At 48.3% G+C, this 16,253-nt stretch overlaps 1 protein-coding gene across 3 annotated transcripts in view; it reads left to right on the top strand.

Annotated features, from left to right (window-relative positions):
• LOC119390066 (uncharacterized) overlaps positions 1-16,253 on the top strand; it is a 220,911-nt gene that overhangs the window by 37,356 nt on the left and 167,302 nt on the right. For 2 of the 3 annotated variants that reach the window (XR_007415763.1, XM_037657600.2), the window contains exon 1: positions 12,770-13,675. The exons of the other annotated variant lie outside the window; for it this stretch is intronic. The gene's annotated coding sequence lies outside the window, so the exon portion shown is untranslated. Of the gene's footprint in view, positions 1-12,769; positions 13,676-16,253 lie in introns of those variants that run through there. 3 annotated transcript variants of the gene reach the window in all.

Below are 16,253 nucleotides of genomic sequence, written 5' to 3'. Positions count from 1 at the left end.
TAACGGGCACCTAAATCAAAGCTCACTGACGTCTAACACTTCGACTCCTTCGAAATGCGGCCCCCGCGGCCGGGATTCGATCCTGCGACCTGGGGGTCATCCGTGAAACTCCATAACCACTATAGGCCACCGCGGCGGGTTATCCCGCCGTCGTAGCAGCAATAGCGCTACCATTGTACGGCAATATTATCACCACCACCATCATCAGCCTCTTTTATGACAGGAGAGAGAGATACAACTTTATTCAGTGAAAATTGATTTCTCGCGGAAGAGGTGATATTGAGGCGGTGTCTGACGGCCACCTCTTCAGCTCTTTTCACTGCCCTGAGTTGTCTCTCTCCAGGCTGGCGTTGCGGAGGATCTCGCGTTCCAAGGCGTTGCGTGAGGGAGTGGTCACATCTTTAAGTGGCAGGACGAACGCCAGTCTCCCAGTCGTGATGGTAGAGTGCTACTAAGAACCATAGGTCGGCAAACTCACTCTTGAGTCGACTCACTCAGACTTACATTGAGCCGTGGGTCAGAGTCTGAGTGAGTCCGGTGAGTAATGTTTTCGTGAGTTTGAGTCCGAGTGAGTCCTCTTGAGAAAAATTTTAGTGACTGTGAGTCCTAGTGAGTCCGGATGAGGTAAATTTTGGCGAGTCTGAGTCCGAGTGAACCCTAAGGGCAAAATTATTTCATGAGTGAGTTTGAGTGAGCTCCACATTTTTTTGCCAATTTATGCTAATAAGTCAGACTTTAGAAGAACACAGGACAAGGCGCCTCTCCCAATCTTCTTCCGGCCACCCTGTCGTCCTGCGCTGAAGAAGCTGATTTCATTTTATGCCTGCAAATTCGATTAATTTTATCACAGCGTTAAACCCTCTGCCATCCTCGGTTACGTCTCCCATCTCTTGGTATTCATTCCTTCGCCCTAACTGACCATCGGTCATTTGTCCTTTCGTGCTGCCACGTACATTTCTCCTGTCGTGGCCTCATTTCTAACTTCATTCCCAAGGCACAAGTAGCCCAGAAAAATGCGACCTACGGCCTACGAACTCTATTATTTAAGCTCTCTAGTCTCCGGACACAAGAAGCAATAAAAAATAAAGATAAACGTAAGAACGGCAGGTGTCTACCAACGGAAACACGGAACATTAATGGAGAGTGCTCATTTTGCCTTGTCTACCAGGAGTCCATCGTGAACGAGTGTGCGTTTTTTTTTTCGCTTTTTTTTTCTTACTGCAGCCATTTATTTTTTAATCTTTCTCTTTTCTCCGTTAAAAACGCTGGGGTGAGCAAGCAACTGTAGTCGTGTTTCTCGGGTCCTCTAGAAAAAAGAACGGAAGATTGATCTTGCCAGTAGCGTGCAGTGTCTAGGGAACGTGTTCTTTGGATCGAGGAAGGAGGGGGTAACTATCGCGAGCCCCTTCGCACGCAACAACATCCAACAGCAATTACTACAAGTTAAAGGAAAAAGCCATACAATTTGGAGCGGAGTATTTTTGATGAAGGTGGCGCGGCACCACCGGATTACCAGGGCGAGCTCTTTAAACGTATTTGGCGTGTTCCTTTCGCGTTGCATGACTAGGCACGCCCACCTGAGAAATGACGTCGCGCGTGCCGTTGCTAGTCTAAAGCCCCAACCACTGGCACGCGTATGCACGCGTATGCACGCGCCTAGGCGTCAAATGCGCCTCTCGGCGTCGGTCGCGGAGGGCTGTACGCGTCCATACGCCTCGAGGCGCGCGGGGTCAAGACGACTTTGATATTTACGGCTACGTCACCACGCGTACGGCGCGCCAACCAATCAGAGGCCGGCATGGGCCGGCGGCGCCAACCAATCAGAGGCCGCGATACCTCTGAGTGCTATGCCTAATGGCCGCCGCTTCGAAGGCACCTCCGAGTGCAGGGCAAGCACGGAAACTACGGTCGCAAACGCTCCTGAGTGACCGCGTCGTCATCCAGTACGTCGACGACACAGCGAACGACCGCGAGTGCTACCAGTGGGACGCTGTTTCGTGCCGAGTTCGAGCGACACCGACAAATCCAGCGAATGCTTCCCGGCTGCCCTTGCCCCGGTTTTGAGTGCCATCGTCGACCGAGTGAAAACGTCGTACCTACTACTGCGGCATGTCGCTGCTCCTGTGCTCTGATCTGTGTGTATCTGCGCTCGGACACTCGGAACGGGTGTAAACATGCTTCGGAGGTTTGAAGTCCTCAGCGTGAGCCCTCGCCTACCACGAAGTCAATTCAGAGCGGTCTTGAGTGCGATCGTCGACCGAGTGAAAACATCGTACCAACTACTGCAGCATGTCGCTGCTCCTGTGCTCTGATCTGTGTGTATCTGCGCTCGGAACGGGTGTAAACATGCTTCGGAGGTTTGAAGTCCTCAGCGTGAGCCCTCGCCTACCGCGAAGTCAATTCAGAGCGGTGTCGTCTGCATCAGCGTAGGCCTCTACCGTCGAGTTCGTGTGAACCAGTTCATGTGAGGAAGTTTGGTTGAAGGAAATTGATGTTAGTTGTTTCCGTCGACACATAGACGCTATATATGACGCTAAGGACTTCGCGTGGCGCTTACGCAGGAGTTTTTAACCGCAGTGTGTTTGTTTTCAACATCGCCATTCGCCTCATCATTGCCGAAAGCGAACATCGCACTTGCCAACGCATTTCGGTGATGTGACAACGTACATGAGGAGGATTTGCGGATTTTACGACGCTGAAACATTGGTTGACTTCGGCGCAAATCGTTTGCGTGTGTTGCCAAGCTAACAACAAGCGTGCGCTTGTTGGTAGCAGTGTGACGTGTTTTCGTGCCGGGTACCAGCGACGCCGACACATTAAGCTGTCAGCGGTCTCATTTACATTCATGTATAAAATAGAAGCTCGAACGTGAGCGAGTGGGGTGATCGAAAAAGAAAGTTGCATGATTAAGTGCTGCTTGTGTTGCCTGCTATTTCACATCTTGAATCTTGGTCTGCTTCTCTGCCGTGCAACTACACCTTAGCACATGCCCAGTTGCACATGCCTTGTTTTGCAGGTTGTCTATTCTGACACACATTCTTCCTAGTCTAGTCTGATACTCATAGACGGAAGAATGTGAACAATGGCGCTTCTCCATCGTTTTACAGTTTACTTAAATATAACACATGTTTTGTTTACAGCTGGACAGCTAATTTGCTAAAAAGCTTGTAAGTGACAAGCACCTCCATTGAAATCTGAGGTGCACAATGACACGATAGTAAGAAGAGAAGAGCATGACATCACACGTATGTGCAGAAGGAATGAAAGTGCAATATTACTGTGCTGCTCTTTGTTTAGAAGGAATTCAAACGGTGCCTCACTGGAACCTCACACACTTGTGACACCATTCTAAACTGCGCACATATTTATCTCTTCCTCCAGACTGAATCCAGCTGAAATAATTATTTGATGGTTTCAAATGCAAAATCCTTGGATGTATTGCAAGGACTATTTCATTTCTGTTCAGTTCTTTGTATATGCACTAACTTAGACTATGCATGCACTTAAGCATAATTGAAATATGAAGACATTCATTCAGTTTAGCTATGTTAGACAACTTGCCAAAGACATTTATACAGTGCTCTGGTGCAATCCTATGAGCGAAATCTGTTGTATCATGAAGTTTCAGGCACAATTTATTATGTTAGAGGGTATTTTGACTACTGATGACGTGCAAAGGCCTTCTACGCAGTGCTTGGTTCCAATCTTATGACCGATATCTGTCGCATCGTGAAGTTTCAGGCATGATTTATTATATTAGAGGGTGCTTTGACTACTGACGACTTCCAAAGGCCTTCTACACAGTGCTTGGTTCCAATCTTATGACCGATATCTGTCGCATCGTGAAGTTTCAGGCACGGTTTATTATATTAGAGGGTATTTGACTACTGACGACGTCCAAAGGCCTTCTACACAGTGCTTGGTTCCAATCTTATGACCGATATCTGTCGCATCGTGAAGTTTCAGGCACTATTTATTCTATTAGAGGGTATTTTGACTACTGATGACGTCCAAAGGCCTTCTACACAGTGCTTGGTTCCAATCTTATGACCGATATCTGTCGCATCGTGAAGTTTCAGGCATGATTTATTATATTAGAGGGTATTTTGACTACTGACGACGTCCAAAGGCCTTCTACACAGTGCTTGGTTCCAATCTTATTACCGATATCTGTCGCATCATGAAGTTTCAGGCACGATTTATTATGTTAGAGGGTATTTTGACTACTGACGACGTCCAAAGGACTTCTACACAGTGCTTGGTTCCAATCTTATGACTGATATCTGTCACATCATGAAGTTTCAGGCACGATTTATTATGTTAGAGGGTATTTTGACTACTGACGACGTCCAAAGGCCTTCTACACAGTGCTTGGTTCCAATCTTATGACCGATATCTGTCACATCATGAAGTACCAGGTGTGGTTTGTTGCGCTAGAGGATATTTCGACTACACACAACGTGCAAAAACCAGTGCTCGGTTCCAATCTTATGGCCGATATCTGTCGCATCGTGAAGTTTCAGGCATGATTTATTATATTAGAGGGTATTTTGACTACTGACGACGTCCAAAGGCCTTCTACACAGTGCTTGGTTCCAATCTTATGACCGATATCTGTCACATCATGAAGTACCAGGTGTGGTTTGTTGCGCTAGAGGATATTTCGACTACACACAACGTGCAAAAACCAGTGCTCGGTTCCAATCTTATGGCCGATATCTGTCGCATCGTGAAGTTTCAGGCACGGTTTATTATATTAGAGGGTATTTTGACTACTGACGACGTCCAAAGGCCTTCTACACAGTGCTTGGTTCCAATCTTATTACCGATATCTGTCGCATCATGAAGTTTCAGGCATGATTTATTATGTTAGAGGGTATTTTGACTACTGACGACGTCCAAAGGACTACTACACAGTGCTTGGTTCCAATCTTATGACCGATATCTGTCGCATCATGAAGTTTCAGGCACGATTTATTATGTTAGAGGGTATTTTGACTACTGACGACGTCCAAAGGACTTCTACACAGTGCTTGGTTCCAATCTTATGACTGATATCTGTCACATCATGAAGTTTCAGGCACGATTTATTATGTTAGAGGGTATTTTGACTACTGACGACGTCCAAAGGCCTTCTACACAGTGCTTGGTTCCAATCTTATGACCGATATCTGTCACATCATGAAGTACCAGGTGTGGTTTGTTGCGCTAGAGGATATTTCGACTACACACAACGTGCAAAAACCAGTGCTCGGTTCCAATCTTATGGCCGATATCTGTCGCATCGTGAAGTTTCAGGCATGATTTATTATATTAGAGGGTATTTTGACTACTGACGACGTCCAAAGGCCTTCTACACAGTGCTTGGTTCCAATCTTATGACCGATATCTGTCACATCATGAAGTACCAGGTGTGGTTTGTTGCGCTAGAGGATATTTCGACTACACACAACGTGCAAAAACCAGTGCTCGGTTCCAATCTTATGGCCGATATCTGTCGCATCGTGAAGTTTCAGGCACGGTTTATTATATTAGAGGGTATTTTGACTACTGACGACGTCCAAAGGCCTTCTACACAGTGCTTGGTTCCAATCTTATTACCGATATCTGTCGCATCATGAAGTTTCAGGCATGATTTATTATGTTAGAGGGTATTTTGACTACTGACGACGTCCAAAGGACTACTACACAGTGCTTGGTTCCAATCTTATGACCGATATCTGTCACATCATGAAGTTTCAGGCACGATTTATTATGTTAGAGGGTATTTTGACTACTGACGACGTCCAAAGGACTTCTACACAGTGCTTGGTTCCAATCTTATGACCGATATCTGTCACATCATGAAGTTTCAGGCACGATTTATTATGTTAGAGGGTATTTTGACTACTGACGACGTCCAAAGGCCTTCTACACAGTGCTTGGTTCCAATCTTATGACCGATATCTGTCACATCATGAAGTACCAGGTGTGGTTTGTTGCGCTAGAGGATATTTCGACTACACACAACGTGCAAAAACCAGTGCTCGGTTCCAATCTTATGGCCGATATCTGTCGCATCGTGAAGTTTCAGGCATGATTTATTATATTAGAGGGTATTTTGACTACTGACGACGTCCAAAGGCCTTCTACACAGTGCTTGGTTCCAATCTTATGACAGATATTTGTCGCATCATGAAGTACCAGGTGTGGTTTGTTGCGCTAGAGGATATTTCGACTACACACAACGTGCAAAAACCAGTGCTCGGTTCCAATGTTATGGCCGATATCTGTCACATCATGAAATGTCAGGTGTGGTTTGTTGCGATATTTAGACTACAGACAACGTCCAAAAGCCTTCTACACAGTGCACAGCTGCAATCACAATCTTGACATAACCCATTTTTTTGTGCACACTAACATGTTCAAATACAGTTTTTTCTGATATTTACGAACACTGAAATGATGTACCTGGTTCCGCTCGTGAAATGAATGTATCTTATTTTTGGAGGCACTTGTATGATATTAGTGTTCTATTTCTCTCATTTTTTACCCAGTTGCACTCAACAGGTGGCGATATCTGCTTTTGTTGAAGCAGTTATTGCGATATTACTGTATACATTCTTTCCTTTTGTATTCATGTACACCACTCCTGCAGTAGCCCTGCATTGGGCTGCAATATTTGAAAATAAATAAATAGACTGTTTAATTATGAACTCGATGCATATTTTGTGGTGAACAGTGCATATTCATTTATTAGAAAACAAGAAAGTCAGGCCATACTTGCAGTGCTACAGTTTACATGCATTTTGTTGCTAGACGGGACATAAGTAACTGTGAGTTTCCAGTAATGTTGGTTTCTTGTTTCCATGCTACTGAAAAAAATTTGAGTTAGTATGTATGCTTGCTCCAGGATTCGAACTTCTCAATGTTGGCCCATGTAAATAAACTGTAACTCATATTAGGCAGCTAGAATATTAGTCACGGTGACACCCGTGGTACGCGGCAGGGGCGTAGCCAAGGGGGGGGGGGGGGTTCAACCTCCCCCCCCCCGAAATTTTTGAATTTTGCTTGCGCATATATACACGCACACATACAAACGCACGCACGAACATACATAATGTATAGTTGAACACACCCCGCCGAAAAAAATTTCTGGCTACGCCCCTGGTACGCGGGAAAGCCGTCTTTTTGTTAATATGAAAAGTATTAGTCGTTATGCGGCGAATTTTTAGGGCACCTCGTTTGGACTTTGCAGCAAACGTCTATTTCCTTTTTTTTTCGTAACTAAAGTACGTGCCAAGAAACGACGTCAAGCCCACCGACGGTGCGGGCGACGCCGCTCCCGTCTGCTTCTTGGAGCAGAACCATTTTCATGAACAGGATGATTATATTCGTGTTGGGCACTAATAGCATGGCCGTGAACAGGCGTCAAGAAGGCGATCGCACAAGCGTTGGCGATCTCGCAAGCATCGTTGGCTGCGTCCCGTGATGCAGACGTGAACTTAGCAGCGCACGCGCCGATGTCGATTACTTGTGCATACCGTGGTTGTTACTTTGGTCATTGCGATATTAATTACTTCTTAAATAGTCAAAACAGTGGTGGGTGAAGCACAATCAATATTTTAACGACAGTCTAATTCGCTTCGATTGACAACGCACCGTTCTAGGCTGTACATGGACAGTTTTAAACAAAAAGATCAGGCAACACTGTGCCTCTGCCGAAAGCGAGCGTCGGCCGGCGCGGTCGACGCTTGCCAGTGGTTGCGCGCCCTTTTCCTCCACGGGGCGCGCCGCGACGCATTTGGCGCGTAGGCGCGTGGAACGCGTGCCGGCGCTTGCCAGTGGTTGGTACTTAACAGCGAAGAGTGCGCGTGTGTGATAGCCCTGTGAAATTGGAAGCATACGCACAATTTTCCACGCCATAGCCAGCCCAGCATGACACCTGCGTAATACTCACGGATTGAAATGTGAAAATGTAGCGCTAATTAATGCGTGGGCTTTCGTTTCCAGCGCCGACAGTTCGTGTCCTGTCGACTTAGTTTAGACCGGAACACTTACATCGCTGCCAACATTATGTTTAGAGGTCAGATTTTCAGCGATGTCGCGTGGTTATCACAAGCGAATGCTTATAGCAGTCGTTATACTGAAAAAAAAAAAAACAAGGATGTCGCGCTTCAATTCGTGAGTACTGTACGCTATCCGCAATGGCAGAAACTTGAGCGAGCATTAAAAAAAAAAAAAAGGAAGATTGGGGCAGCTAAGCACTAGCGGTGCGAAGACTGAGGAAACAATGGATCTGGCGGCCTTCCCCGCCTCCTCATCCTCACATAACTCCTTCTCACCCTCACTTTCCTTTTCTACCCTTCTGCTATACTATACTGTACTATACTATACTATACTATACTATACTATACTATACTATACCATACTATACTATACTATACTATACTATACTATACGTGACTATGCTGCACTTTACCACCTCCCCTCCTCGTTTCCGACCTCCTCACCCTATCATCAGTCCTCCCCGTCCTCACTTCCCTTTCCCATTCCCTTGCTAAACTATACCATACAAGGCTATGCAATGCTTCACCTTCCCCCTCCTTCTTTCCTTCCTACTCACACTCACTACCCTTTCCCACACCTGTGCTATACTATACTATGCATGGCTATGCTATGCTAGGAGCTGCTTGGCACATAGCCGATTTCTGTGGCGCGTACCCGCCCACTTTTGTGCGAAAGCACGCGAGGGTTTGGCAAGCTTAAACAGCTCCGCTGTCAAAGGCCCTGCCACACTTCTTCAGCGTGGTCAGCAAGCGCTGCCGATCGGTAGTCGAGGCTCCTGAAAACATGTGAGCTTAACGTTATAGCGCAGAACACGGCTTGGGATTTGCAATTAAATCTCAAAGTCAGCTAGAAATCCCTTGCCGTTCTCTCGACAGATGATGGCATAAACACAAAGTCCACGGCCATTGACTGATTTCAGTGTCGAGAGCTGCAAAGTTACCGCGACCGCCGCGGGATGCCGCGACGTGCCCCCGCGCACGCTCGTGATTATACTGAAAGTAAGCCGCGAGGTCGGAGAAAAAAAAACAAAAAAAAACTACTGAAGGTCATGACGCGCGCTGGACGAACGGGTCCATCTTCTTGTCCCCTTGTCACCCCCCCCCCCCCCTGTGTAGCTTTCAACGCGCCTGCTGATACGAAAGGAGAGAGAGAGGTTATAGCATGCGACAAATCTCTGCAGTTCCGCTCGTACTTAACGGATTCTAAAAGTTTTTGCACAGTCGATTCGTGAGGCAATAGGCTCTTTTAATGAAGCCATTCGATGAATACTTGGAAAAGGTGACGTGGTGCTAGAGGCCTAGTCAGGTGACGTTTTTTTTAAAGTCACCTTTTGCTGCAAGCACCATGACAATCTTGTATTGTTGCACAAATAAAAAAGAAAGCGTTGCAGCGTCCCTTTAATATAGGATAATGAAATACGGCTCTATAGTCGTGTCTCCGGCGTTGCTGAAACCAGTAACTCGAATTAATTAAGTCAATGATTTCGCGAAAACTTTGCCCTTCTCGTTTCGAACAGCTCCTTGAATTTTGTTTTGTATGAATGAGCCTTCAACATCTTCAATGTGCATTCGTCATGCGAAATTGTTGTATGGTGATAACTGGAAAGTCTCATTTACAGTACGCTATACTGTTAGTATAGCGTAAATATATAGTCAGGACGTGAGGGATAGGAACAGCTCAAAATATCGAAGGAAAGCGCGTCGTGGTCCTGCTGACGGGAGTGCGGGTACGTCGTTTTTTATCTATGAATGAGTCTGCACCAATGCTTGCACACTCGTGGGAAACCTCTAAGTTGTGCCATTAGGGCCATCATGTCGTCATGCTTTGGCGGGGTGCGGTATACTGCAAGGAAGACACTGACGTTTAAGCGTTTTCACTTGTTCTTTTTTCCTTTTTTGGTGTTCCTATATTTTTATGGGAGAGGGATTGTACTGTCGATATTGATGAGCATGCCCGACACGGTACTTACCCTTGGGTCCAAAGCGGACTATAGTCGAATGCAACTTTAGAAGCCCGCAACATTTCCTCCTCAAAGGCGGAAGTCACACAAACCTACACCAATGGGCGCGCACTCTAGACTGACGTCATGAGCCGGACGGCCGGTGACTCCGCCTTAGGAGAACATATCCGAGTGCATGAGCGGGACTACTTCTTTAGTCGCGGAGGCGGTCGGCTGCCGCGCTTCGATCATCTGGGCTTCTCCGGAAGTTGTATCTGACTATAGTCACCATCTCTTGGAATCCAGTCAGTTACCCTTAATGACCACCGGTTATCCTACCGACGTGCTACGTGCCCGGCCCATATCCATTTCTTCTTCTTGATTTCAACTATGATATCCTTAACCCCCGTTTGCTCCCTCACCCACTCTGCTCTCTTCCTGTCTCTTAAGGTTACACCTATCATTTTCCTTTCCATCGCTCGCTGCGTCGTCCTCAATTAAAGTTGAACCCTCTTTGTGAGTCTCCAGGTTTCTGCTCCGTAGGTAAGTACCGGTAAGATGCAGCTGTTATATACCTTCCTCTTGAGGGACAGTGGTAGACTACCATTATGATTTGATAATGCTTGCCGAATGAGCCCCATCCCATCCTTATTCTTCTAGTTATTTCAGTCTCATGGTTCGGCTCCGCGGTTACTACCTGTCCTAAGTAGACGTACTCCTTTACAACTTCCAGTGTCTCGCCACCTATCGCAAAGCGTTGTTCTCTGCCAAGATTGTTCCACATTACTTTAGTTTTATTCCACATTACTTCCACATTACGTTACTTCCACATTCCACATTACTTTAGTCTCCCAAGAGATGGCAAACGCGTGAGGGGGAGACAGAAAATTAGGTGGGTAGATGAGATTAAGAAGTTTGTAGGTATAACGTGGCAGCAGAAAGCACAGGACAGGGTTGATTGGCGGAACATGGGAGAGGCCTTTGCCCTGCAGTGGGCGTACACTGGCTGATGATGATGATGATAGTCACCATCAAGTGTGGTTGCTGTTGGTTATTTGCACAGTCATTAATACTCCACCTGTACCCTTGTCCAGGGTTCTGATCTAAAGCTAGCCGCTATGTATCGTGGGATAAAAACCGAGTGGGCAGTGTTCCCAGCGCTATCCTTGTCCAAGTCCTGTGAATGTGAATGTTTGTTTTGTCAAGTGCTCTATATAAAGCTGCGTTATTTTCGCATTTTGTGGTGCAGTCCCGCACGCGACCCTGACTTCACGCATTTCTTTCGCTTCCCCCTTTCTCTCTCTCGTCCTTCTATTCCCATTGCCCAATCCATCCCCATACTGTAGAGAAGCCAACCGGAAGCACTTCAGGTCAACCTCCCTGCCTTCTACCTTTATGTTTCTGTTTCCTTCCTTTATAGCACCATCTCCAGTCTTCACCGTTACTTATTCGCCAAGCACGAAAATCCATCGTTAAGGCGGGAGCCAACGGATGGAAACGCAATGTGAGGACATGTCGAACAGGGGAAATCGCTTCAGACAGGCTGGCCAACCTGTCTGAGGCACCTTCCCCCGTTTGTTCAACCTGTCCGTGCTTACCCATACACCTCATTTCGGTAGAGCGCACCAGTGGAGCAACTAGCTTAGTCTTTAGTTCGACCTGGTATTGAACGTACTTCAACGAAGAAGCGGAGGAGAAGCAACTACGAACGAGAGCCAACAAAATTTTAATTGCGAAGTCGGAGACCAGTTCTCATGTGCATTGCTTGCAACGCAGACTGATTTGGCGAGTGATGAGGGCAGTCTTGGGGCTTTTTAACTAATTGGCGAGCCCTCGGATCATATATATGTTGTCAGGGTCAGAAGCTCTATCAAGGTTCGAAGTCTTGCTCTTATTAATTAAAAATGTTGGTGAAAGCTTTCATACAACCACGCTTTATTTTAGTGCGCCCGAACCCTTTCTAATTAAAATCACCTCCTTTCCTCCTGTAATGAGATGCCCGTAACATCCAGCGAACTCAGCATTCCCTCACCGTCAATAATTAAAGCAGCAAATGCACGAGGCGCTATGTTGCGCATTTGATTTGTTCAAGGTATTTACAGCAAAGCTCTTTTGGTTGCGCTACCTCTCTTCATTAGAGCCCTAGTTCAGGTGGCCGACTCTTTTTTATGCCTACCGTTTTCTTTTCTCTCTACGGTTCGTGCCATTATCGCCTCATTACAACTGAAGCGCGTAGTCTCGCATTTCTTTGTTTACGTTCATTATCCATACAAGAAGTGGGCGCCCACTCTATATTGCGCGAGCGAGAAAGAGAGGAGAGAGAAACAACCTTTATTGAAATGAGGTCCCTTCGAGGACCTCAGGGGACGAACTCCGCGCGTTGATTTCTCCGTCCGACTCGGTTCCCGACTCTGCCTCGGCGGCTTGTCCCCACGGGCACCAAAATACCTGCCGCAACTCGGTCCACGCAGCCGTTCGATTATTCCTTTCCCTTCGTCGCCGAGTGGCACGTGCTTTTTTCCCCCTCGCGTACCGACGCTGGCGGCGGCGCTCCGCGGCGCGACCCGCTGAACCTCGGGCCGAGCGCGAAGAGCGAGGAGCGCGCGCGCTGACGCCGAGCGAACTGCGGAACGCCGACAGGGGCCGATCGGCTTTTAAACCCACGGGGCAGAGCCGCATTGGCTGGCGCCGGAGCTGACGTCGACGCGACGGCAGCCCGAGCGGCCCGAGCGCGAGCGCACGCACGCACGTACACACCTTGCTCGCATCGCCTGCCGCCGGCGCGTTGGCTGTCGCGTCTGCTGGTTCCGCGCGCGCGAGCCGCGCGACGCAGCACAGCCTCCCAGTGCGTGTGATACATGCCGTAGCCATAGCCGACGGCGCGGGCTGTACCGTTTTCTTTTTCTCCTCACCGCCGACCTCTCGCGCCGTTATCTTGCAAGAAGGAACAAGAGGAGGAGAGGAGGCGCGGGGCCCGAACCTTCCCTTCCCCCTTTGTGTGCGCCGCTCGTTGCTGCTGCATCGCGTCATCGTCGCCGCATCGACGTGGAACGAACGAGTCGGACCGCCGAGCCGTCCACCGGCCGACTTTTTATCCCCCTTGCTAGCGAACGAAACCAAGGCGACGAGGATTCTTTTTTCTTTTTTCTACGACGACACGCACGATCTTCGAGACAAGACTCGAGTCGTTTCCGCTCCGCAGCATATCCACGTGCTTGTGTCGCGTCGCGTCGCATTCGACCTCGTCGTCGATTCGACACGCCTCGACGCCTTCTCGTCGGTGCTGACTCCGAGACCGAACCATCGGCGATTGTGTGAGCCGGCGAGTATTCTGCAAAACGGTGGTTTGGGTTGTGCGTGGCTTCGTCGGCGTGTATACGTCTCAAGAAGACGCACCGAGTGATTATTGTGTTTTGCAACGACTTCGAAGACACGGCTCTGTGCGACGCAAGTGCGCGTGTGCGTTTGTGCGTGCGAATCGTGATATTTGCATATGCTTTCGGCGTTGTGTTGTTACCGCACTGGTGACTAGACGCGTGATAACGCAAGAGTCGGCAGTGAACTCCATGTGTTGTGAGCCGTTTCGGGAGGGATTGGCTGATAGAAAGAACCAGGACAAGCACGTCATTGGCAAGAAGAGCAAGAAACCAGCAAAAAAAGAGAAGAGGCCGAAGGAAGCACGTCCAGGTATGCGCACTCAGTGATGTTACACGCGCAGAAAACGCGCCGTTTGCTGTTTCCACAACGTGTAGCCTGTATGCGGCGTGAAACACGACGCGCAGCGCCTTTGGGTCGGCTGTATCTTCATTACAACGCACGATGCCTTGCTTGCAAGCTAGCAAGCGGCAGCAGCAGCAAGGCTTGTTCGCATCTTCGCGAGCCCAGCTGTTGCTGCATTGTCTCTTTTTCTCCGCCATCTGTCTTACTCGTCTTTATTTCTCTCTCTATGTTACTCTTTCTCTTGTTTTTTCTCGCGCGCCCTGTTTTTCTTTCCGTTGTCTTGTTCCGGGAATGCGGCAAAGCGAGTACTGCCGGCATTTCGCTCGGGTCAGCCAGTGCGCCGATAAAAGCATCGTCGCGATCGGCGCTGGCTGCGCATTATAAGATGCATACCCTCGACTCTCACACTTCTAGGGGCGTCTGAAGCCAAGACGTGTTTTCTTCTTTCTTCTATATATAGACGGCGTTTGTGACACAGCTGCGTCTCCTATCGCAACGAGCTCGACTAGGCAGACGCTTAACACTCGCTTAGTCGGAAAACTTGACGCGTGTTCGCGGGCCGCCCAGTTTATACAAGCATGCGCTGTTTCTTTTAGAGCCAGCGTGCCGATAGCAAGCCGCGTTTGCTCTCCGTTCAACTCGTCTCGTTCGTGTGACCCTGGTATATAGACCTGTGCCAACCTATCATTATAGGCTAAATAACAACGTTATGATTCAGTTTCAGTTGATACCCCTAGTTTCTGTGTGTTCCTTATGAACTTACTTTGCGATTGCCGTGAACGTCGGCTTTTGGCAGCCGTCGGCTACTCCGTGAAAGCTTGTTTCACCGCAGTGATTCAGCCGTCGCTGGCGCTCCGTATAGTTCCACGTACTCTCAACGATGGCGCCATGCTTCTCGTGATAAGGAGGGTGAGATGTCGAAGTGCATTGGCTACTCGGACGAGTGTTGGCCGATTACATTGTCGCAGGCCACACGCATTTGAAAATCTGCCACCACCGTTCGCGGTCAATCCCGCCACGAACGCATACCGCGCGCGTGAAGGAAAGAGAAAACGCGTCGCGGGAGCGACAGAAGATAGGAAACATGGCGCTTTCCTACTTGCCGACTGACCGTCCTTTCAGGGCCAAAGCACTATGTCGTCGATATACTTTTATACTTACGTATACTCGTTTTTTTTTTCTTCTTTCCCTCCTCCTGTTACGATGCTCGAGGCAATCGCGCGTAGGCTCTTCAGAGTGCGGCCCCTCGAAAAGGGCGCAAATGCGCGCGGCGGCGGAACACTGCTATCGGCGCCAGTTGTTTTCCGTCCCGAGTACACGGTTCGAGTGGCTGCCACGATTGCTCTTTCTCGTGGCTGCGATTGGGACGTTCCCGTTATTTTCTCTCGCAATCTCTGCTGCACGCAGATAAGCCGCGCTTATCGATTCCTTCCCCGCAGTGACTGCCTGCACTCCGTGGCGCGTCCTCGGGGCTTGTACTCTGGATAGGGAAGGGGGGGAAGGGGCTGCGATATTTAAGAAGCACGAACCGCACCGACACAGATTGTGGAGAGCGTCCATACCTTCAAGAAGGGTTTCGAGTTCCTCCTGCGACACTCGGATTCGGAATTTTCTTCATCAGCGCCTCCTTCGTGATGTTATCACGTTGTGATTCATCCAGTCCCTACCTGTTCGTTGCTGCATTTCTTTGTATCTCTTTGAAAACGGCAGTCTTCGTTATTTTAATGACGCCAGGAGGACATCAGCCAACCTTTAAGCCGCCGTGGTAGCTTGGAACGAATGAACGGTTTTACTTCTGATAAACTATGCAGAAAATCGGAGCGAAGCTAAAGGCCGAACGTCCTGACGACTATTCGCTACGAGGTGACATCAGTGACGCAGACACAAGGAAAAAAAAATCGAATTCGGGAAACAGTGCTATTCAGTGCACCTTGGTACAAATAAAGGATCAGCAAAACTATATAAACATACCCAAATGAATATGTGTCGGCAACAACGACATGTAAGGTGTGCAGCTAACATCGAGGGCGCGGGTTCGACTCTCAGCCTCAGCGGCCGCATTTCGATGGGAGGCAAAATGCATAAACACCCGCGTACTTAGACTTAAGCGCACGTTGAAGAACCCCAGGTGGTTAGATTGAATCCTGAGTCCCACACTAATGGCGTACCTCCCGATCATATCTTTGTTTCTGCGCGTGAAATCCCATAATTACACTTGCAGCGGTGTTTTCTGTATGCGTGTGTGCAGACGAAAATGTGATGACGAAGATTGCCATTACTCCTTAGCATGCAATCGCTCTCGCCATCAGTGCTCAGCGAAAAAAAACAGCATCGGTTATTGCTCAGTGGTTAGCGCTTACAGTAGCACTGGTTGTAGCCACTATTACTTAGGGGTCATTAGCCGGGTGGTTATGGCTAGAGTTACTGTATATGCTACCTTTAGGTAGCAGAGTTGCGCATCTGTCTTCCAAACGCCGCTAGCGACCATGCGTTGCGGAGAAGCTGACGCTCAGGCCAATTTTGGTATTTCTCGATGGCGCCGCTG

This window comes from Rhipicephalus sanguineus, chromosome 4, assembly GCF_013339695.2.
Source record: "Rhipicephalus sanguineus isolate Rsan-2018 chromosome 4, BIME_Rsan_1.4, whole genome shotgun sequence".
NCBI lineage: Eukaryota > Metazoa > Arthropoda > Arachnida > Ixodida > Ixodidae > Rhipicephalus > Rhipicephalus sanguineus.
The sequence above is the reverse complement of the archived record's forward strand: the minus strand, read 5'-3'. Positions and strand labels throughout refer to the sequence as shown.